Genomic DNA, 7,956 nt, shown 5'->3' on the forward strand with positions numbered 1-7,956 from the left:
TGGTGGTCTTGAAACTAATGTAGAGCACCAACCAACAAAAAATTAATAGGACAAAAGCAAAATACTGTGGATGCTGAAAACCTGAAATAAAAACAAAGTTTTCCAGCATTTCCTGTTAGAAATTAATAGGATATTGAACTACCTGGTCAGAACCATAGAATAATAGTTAGTGGAACTTGGGGTGACAAGTGATGAGCAATATTGACGCCACATAAATGCTAGGCAATGACCATCTTCAACAAGAGAGAATCTAACCGCTTGACATTCTGTGATTACCATTACTGAATCTCGCACTATCAACATCTTTGAGGTTATAACCATCCAGAAACTCAACAGGGCTAGCCATATAAATGCTGTGGCTATAAGAGCAAATCAGAGGTTATGAATTTTGCAGCGAGTAACTGGCCTCCTGACTCCCCCAAAGTCTGTCCACCATCTACAAGGCACAAGTCAGGAGTGATGGAATGAATACTCCCCACTTGCCTAGATGAGCGCAGCTCCAACAACTCACGAGAAGCTCAACAACATCCAGGACAAAGCAGCCCGCTTGATTGGCAACCCTTCCATAAATATTCACTCCCTCCCCACTGACGAACAATGGCAGCAGTATGGATGTACCATCTACTAGATGCACCAAGACTCTTCAGGCCATACTTTCCAACCCCATGATCATTAACATCAAGAAGGACATGGGAAGCAGATGCTTGAGAACACCATCATCTGGAAGTTTCCTCCAAGCCACTCTCAATCCTGATTTGGAAGTACATCACTGTTCCTTCACTGTCGTTGAGCCAAAATCCTGGAATTCCTGACAGCATTGTGCATGTACCTACACCACAGGGACTGTAGTGGTTCAAGAAGACAGCTCACCACTATCTTCTCAGGGGCAGTTAGGAATGGACAATGAATGTTGGCCTAGCCAGTGACACCAACATCCTGTAATTTTTTTTAAAGTTGTGTTCAAATTGAAGGGTTCTGAACAGTTATTCTAATCTTGTTTACTATGCTGGTTGTTGGGCACAAGAAACTCAGAAGAATCTTGAGGATGATTTCTCATATCAGGGATCTGAATTATGAGGAAAGACTGCAGAAACCTGGCTTTTCAGCTGGAAAGGAGACATCTGAGGGAGGATCTTTTATAAGTACACAAGATTGTTATGGTAAATTCAGGCAATCTATAAATTAATTTGAGTATAGGACAGTTTGAGTCGAAGATCAGGAAACTCTTACACTGTGGTGAGGTATGTAATCAACTTCCAGAAGGCAAACACCCTGGAAACATCTCAGAAAAAAAATGATACTGCTGTTTGTGACAAATCATTTTCCAAATATTCTATTCTCAATTGTCATGTCAAAAAGACATGAAAGAAAAAATATCTATATCATCCTGGCTACTTTCTTTGTTAATATATTGGATAAAGGTTTTACACTGACTGAAGCCACGACTGGCTACGACTTGCACAAAGGAATTTCTGGCCTTCAGAAAACTACAGCAACCTTACTATCTCTAAAGATGCACGAATGCTTCCTGTAACTGCAGGAATAAAATTCCAAGGAAATGCACAAAGGGCCCTTTTTCATTTCTGAAGCAAAGCCCTGGCCAATGGAAGACATGATGTGGAGATGCCGGCGTTGGACTGGGGTGAACACAGTAAGAAGTCTCACAACACCAGGTTAAAGTCCAACAGGTTTATTTGGTAGCAAATACCATAAGCTTTCGGAGCACTGCTCCTTCGTCAGATGGAGTGGAAATGTGCTCTCAAACAGTGCAAACAGACACAAAATCAAGTTGCAGAATACTGATTAGAATGCGAATCCCTACAGCCAGCCAGGTCTTAAAGGTACAGACAATGTGGGTGGAGGGAGCATTAAACACAGGTTAAAGGGATGTGTATTGTCTCCAGACAGAACAGCTAGTGAGATTCTGCAAGCCCAGGTGGCAAGCTGTGGGGGTTACTGATAATGTGACATAAATCCACCATCCCGGTTTAGGCCGTCCTCATGTGTGCGGAACTTGGCTATCAGTTTCTGCTCAGCGACTCTGCGCTGCCGTGTGTCGTGAAGGCCGCCTTGGAGAACGCTTACCTGAAGATCCAAGGCTGAATGCCCGTGACTGCTGAAGTGCTCCCCCACAGGAAGAGAACAGTCTTGCCTGGTGATTGTCGAGCGGTGTTCGTTCATCCGTTGTCGTAGCGTCTGCATGGTTTCCCCAATGTACCATGCCTCGGGACATCCTTTCCTGCAGCGTATCAGGTAGACAATGTTGGCCGAGTTGCAAGCGTAGGTGCCGTGTACCTGGTAGATGGTGTTCTCACGTGAGATGATGGCATCCGTGTCGATGATCCGGGCACGTCTTGCAGAGGTTGCTGTGGCAGGGTTGTGTGGTGTCGTGGTCACTGTTCTCCTGAAGGCTGGGTAGTTTGCTGCGGACAATAGTCTGTTTGAGGTTGCGTGGTTGTTTGAAGGCAAGAAGTGGGGGTGTGGGGATGGCCTTGGCGAGATGTTCGTCTTCATCAATGGCATGTTGAAGGCTCCGGAGGAGATGCTGTAGCTTCTCCGCTCCGGGAAATACTGGACGACGAAGGGTACTCTGTCCACCGTGTCCCGTGTTTGTCTTCTGAGGAGGTCGGTGCGGTTTTTCGCTGTGGCGCGTTGGAACTGTTGATCGATGAGTCGAGCGCCATATCCTGTTCTTATGAGGGCATCTTTCAGCGTCTGGAGGTGTCTGTTGCGATCCTCCTCATCCGAGCAGATCCTGTGTATTCGGAGGGCTTGTCCGTAGCGGATGGCTTCTTTAACATGTTTAGGGTGGAAGCTGGAGAAGTGGAGCATCATGAGGTTATCCGTGGGCTTGCCGTACAGTGAGGTGCTGAGGTGACCATCCTTAATGGAGGTGCGTGTGTCCAAGAATGCAACCGATTCCAGAGAGTAGTCCATGGTGAGTCTGATGGTGGGATGGAACTTGTTGATGTCATCATATAGTTGTTTCAGTGATTGCTCACCATGACTCCAAATTAGGAAAATATCATCAATGTATCTAGTGTATAGCATCGGTTGAAGGTCCTGTGCGGTGAAGAAGTCTTGTTTGAACCTGTGCATGAAGATGTTGGCATATTGAGATGCGCATTTGGTCCCCATGGCTGTTCCGTGTGTCTGGATGAAGAACTGGTTGTTGAAGGTGAAGACATTGTGGTCCAGGATGAAGCGGATGAGTTGTAAAATTGCATCTGGAAACTGGCAGTTGACGGCATTGAGTACTGAGGCCGTTGTAGCAATGCCATCGTCGTGGGGGATGCTGGTGTAGAGTGCCGAGACATCCATTGTGACGAGGAGTGCTCCTGGTTCAACTGCTTCATGTGCGCTGAGTTTCTGTAGGAAGTCCGTAGTGTCGCGACAAAAGCTGGGGGTTCTTTGTACAATGGGTTTCAAGATGCCCATGACATAGCCGGAGAGGTTCTCGCACAGGGTCCCATTGCCCGATACGATGGGACGGCCGGGTGTGTTTGCCTTGTGTATCTTTGGGAGGCAGTAGAGATCTCCAACGCATGGAGTACGTGGGATGAGAGCACGGAGGGTGTTTTGAAGGTCCGGATCAAAGGTTTTGATCAGAGTGTTGAGTTGGCGGGTGTGTTCTTTGGTCGGATCTGTGGGTAACTGTCTGTAGTGTTCCTCATTGTTCAGTTGTCGGTACACTTCTTTGCAGTAATCTGTTCTGTTCAGTATGACGATGGCCCCTCCTTTGTCTGCTGGTTTGATGACAATGTTGCAGTTGGTCTTGAGAGCGTGGATGGCGTTACGTTGTGCTTGGGTGATGTTCGGTGCTGTCTTGTGAGTGCGGCTGATGAATTTGGTGTTGACGCACCTCCTGATGGCTTGGGCATACATTTCAAGTCGAGGGCAGCGGCCTTCCGGAGGAGTCCAATTCGACTCTTTCCTCTTCGGTTGCACTGCGGATCTCTCTGTCGGCTGTTCCGGTTCATTGGCTGTCTCATTGTGTTCACTGTTGGCCTCTTGGGGTTTGTGGAAGAACTCCCTCAGCCTCATTCGCCTGATGAATTCCTCTGTGTCTGCTGCGAGACTAATGGGGTCTATTTTGGTTGTGGGACAAAAGTTGAGCCCTCGGCTGAGAACTTCGATTTCATCTGGCTGAAGTGTGTAGTCCGATAAGTTGACAATGGACTTTCCTGCAGTGGTACTGTTTTCTACTGAGGTACCGGGGGAGGTTTGGTTGCTGCTGGTGGTGATGCCGAGTTTCTCGAGTTTCCTGTTCTTGGTGTGCATGTAGATGGTGTAGTTCCTTTGTCTCGTCTGCTCGGCAGAGTTTCGCAGCTGGTCTGCGTCCCGAGCGCAAGTTGAGAATATGGATTTGATCTTGGTTTCCAGGCTGCGGCGTTCGCTGTACAGCTGGTGTATGAGGTGTTTGAGGAGTGTGAGAGAGGTGCGACGGCAAAGTCTCTCAGCGTAGTCTGTGTTAGAGGTTGACCTGAGTGGGTTCGTGATCCGTAGTCCTTTCGGTATCTTGTCTGCTTTCTTGCATGTTTGTGGAAGACAGCCATATCTGCAAAGACAAATGACCATGAAACCTCTGGTAAACTTATTAATGGATGACACATCAACCATCTCAAGAATCCTAACCTGAAATATACATCCTTAATCAAAACCAAGCTGCTAGAACCCATAATTTTGCCTTGTGAAGCTAAAGGAAGCAGTCTGCCTGCTTCCATCACTTGAGATCTGTCCAGGTTTAAATTGCCTGACCTTCATCTACATTGTTTCTAATGGAACATCTGAAATTCTGTACCAACACCAAGACAAATTAATCTCTTCATGTTTCTCCCATTGTAGAAGTCAGCACTACTGGAAATGTGGATTACCCCCACATCAGCTTCAGCCTGTGAACCTCAGAAGAAATACATCATTGAACTTTTGATTCTGGACTCAAATGAAACAATAATTCTTATTTTGTCTGTGATCTTTGCTCTGAACTTCTTTCTTTCCCTTATCCCTCCTTCATTGTATGAGTTTACCAGGGGCTACGCAGCAATACCCCCTCCCGCAGTCTGGATGTGTGTGTGTATGTAAAATAAAGTAATCCTCTGATTTTACCTTGTGTTTGTTGTGGGGTTATTAATAGAGGATTGGATTACTCCAAAACGGAAGGGTTAGGGAAAATATGCCACTTGTTTAGGAGAACAATCAAAATCTTTAAAAAAAAGGTCTTTCTGTTTACGGATGGGTGGTGAGGGGAGAAATCAGGGCTGTTTTAAATTAAACCACTTCCTGTCTGTAACATTTTTAGTAATACCTTGCAGTAGAGATCAAGTCAATCCTTTTATTTTAATTTACTTCTGTGGAGAAAAGTGTTATTAAACTCCTTTGTTTTTGTTTAGTATTATAATAATTTTCACCACAAAAGGATGCCTTAGCATTTCTATTAACACTAATATTTTACCCAAGGCAAACATTGTCTTGCTATCTTGGTGTAATTTGATTATCCTTGTGGTGTAATGACATTTGTTCTGCATGTTGTGAGTTGTAGCCTTCCAGATGTAAAACTAATCGGACTAAGGCACTCAACATGCACAGCATGTTTTGCCTCCACTTATAATGTTCAGTCTGTCCAATAATTTCTTGTCACCAAAAATAAGCATATGGGAGAGTTGCGAGAGAGAGAGCGATGGACAAAGGCAAAAAAAAATCCAAAAGTCATGTTTCAAACGCAGTGAGATGAATGTTCAGGTGAATTTTTACCCCGAGAGCCTTGTTTCAATATTTTAACTTAATGCTGATTATATTCAATTATTTAAAGCTTAAATTCAAATGAAATTTTCCTTTATACCATGCTTTATAATGAAACATCTCTAACCATAAAAACTGGAGGAGGCCAATCAGCCCCTCAAACTTTTTTTTCTACAATTGAATTAGTTGGGAGGAAAAATTATTTATTTTGCTGCAGAATGGCTGAGCTCTGATTTCAAGGTTGTGCTTCCTGTTCGTGATATCCCAACAGAGGAAATAACTTCTCTGCGTCGACTTTAGTGAAATTCTTAAACACCAGCTCTCGTACAACTATTTTGATATGCAGTGACGATTACCACCCCAAATGTGGTGCTGCACAAAAGAAGAAAGACTTGCATTTATCATGATCCCAGAAAGTCCCAAAGCGCTTTGCAGCCGATTAAGTACTTTTTGAAGTGTAATTTTTGTTGTATGATAGGAAAGAGTGGCCACAAACTTGGCTTCTTAGTACTCAGTATTTATAGTGCCAATCCGCCTCTAAAATGGCAATGGACCTGCAGGCATTCTTCTGCTCTTAGCCGCAGCAGATGTTTCCTTAGTAAGGGCATTAGTGTGTGTAGGCAGTATCCACTTGAGAATGTAATGCAGTCGTATTGTAATGCTACGTAATATTGATTTGATATCAGCTCTGCCATTTTGGATCTTGGGCTAAACCACCAGACTTCTACAAACAGAGAGCCAGTAGAAATCAATCAGCATCTAACCTGTAAGTGGTTGATGATCTCTTTAAAAGGCACCCTCTGGCTTCGTACATCTGAGCTCAATAGACCAAAAACTTAACTGGACCAAAGAAGTGCTACACGAGCAGATCAAAAGCTGGATTTCTGCAATGAGTATCAGCTCCCTGTAATTTACCAAAGTCTGTCCACCGTCTCCAAGAAATAAGTCAGAAGTATAGTGGAATACTCTACTTGCCTGGATGATTCTAGCTCCAGGAACAGTCAAGAAGCTCGGCACCACCCAGAACAAAGCAGCCTGCTTGATGGGTATCATGTCCTCAACCTTGAACTTTCACTCCCTCCACCTTCAGCATGCAATGGTAGTGATGTACCATATATACACTGCAACTCTACCACCTAGAAGGATAAAGGCAGCAGTTGCAAGGAAACATCACCAACTGCAAGTTCCCCTCCAATACTTACATCATCCTGATTAGGAACTAAATTATTATTCCCTCAGTGCGGCTGTGCTAAAAACCTGGAACTCTCTTCCAAGCAATATTGTGGATGTACCTACTTCACGTAGACTGCAGCCATTCAAGAAAGCGGCTTGCTACCACTTTCTCAGGGCAATTAGGGTTGGATGACAGATGCTGTCCGCATCAGCGATGCTCACCGCCTATGAAAGAATTTTTAGCAGTATACATCCAGCAGCAGGACAAACTCCTCATTGGCACTACATATAGGGATCATCAAAACTTGCAGGTTAGTCATTGATTGACTTGGACTGGTTCTTTTGGCGATTGTAGGTGTGCTTGGTGGTTTCCAGAGTTGTTTTAAAGTTGCTAACGTCTAAAGGGAGTTGTGTGCATGTGATGAAGGGCAGTGACTTGACTTCCAGAATACTTTACAAACCACATCCTCTGAGCAATGGGTGCAGTAGTATATATCCTATTGGACTACAACATGATGGGGAGAATGAGTAAAGATGGTGAAAAGCAGGGCAATCTGCTGGAAGAAGGAGGAAGAGGAGAAGGGCTCCCTGAGAAGGCATGTCTGTTCAGGATGCTTATGGAGTAATTCTGTCAGAACCGTAGTGAGGAAGATTGTGTTAATCATGTGGACTTCACGAAGGACACCTTCACTACTGCTGCAGCTGTAACTATCGTCTCAGAGCAGAGAAAGGTTGGCATTGGTAGTGGCTCTGAAGGTGACCATGGCCATGAGCTTTTTATGCAACTGGTTCCTTCCAGGCTGGAGCAGGTGATATTTGCAACTTTTTCCAGTTCGCCATCAGCTGTTGCATAAGGGAGATCTCACAGGCGCTGGATTCCAAGAGAGCTGTGAATATGTAGAATTCTCTTATCTTAAGATTCATTCTAAATAAAATTGCCCCTTAATGTCCTGAGATGCGTAGATTCGAGGGATTAGCGGGTAAAATATGTAGGGAAATGGGGGTAGGGCCTGGGTGGGATTGTGGTTGGTGCAGACTCGATGG

Source organism: Mustelus asterias, chromosome 10 (assembly GCF_964213995.1).
Source record: "Mustelus asterias chromosome 10, sMusAst1.hap1.1, whole genome shotgun sequence".
In the NCBI taxonomy this organism is placed as follows: Eukaryota; Metazoa; Chordata; class Chondrichthyes; order Carcharhiniformes; family Triakidae; genus Mustelus; species Mustelus asterias.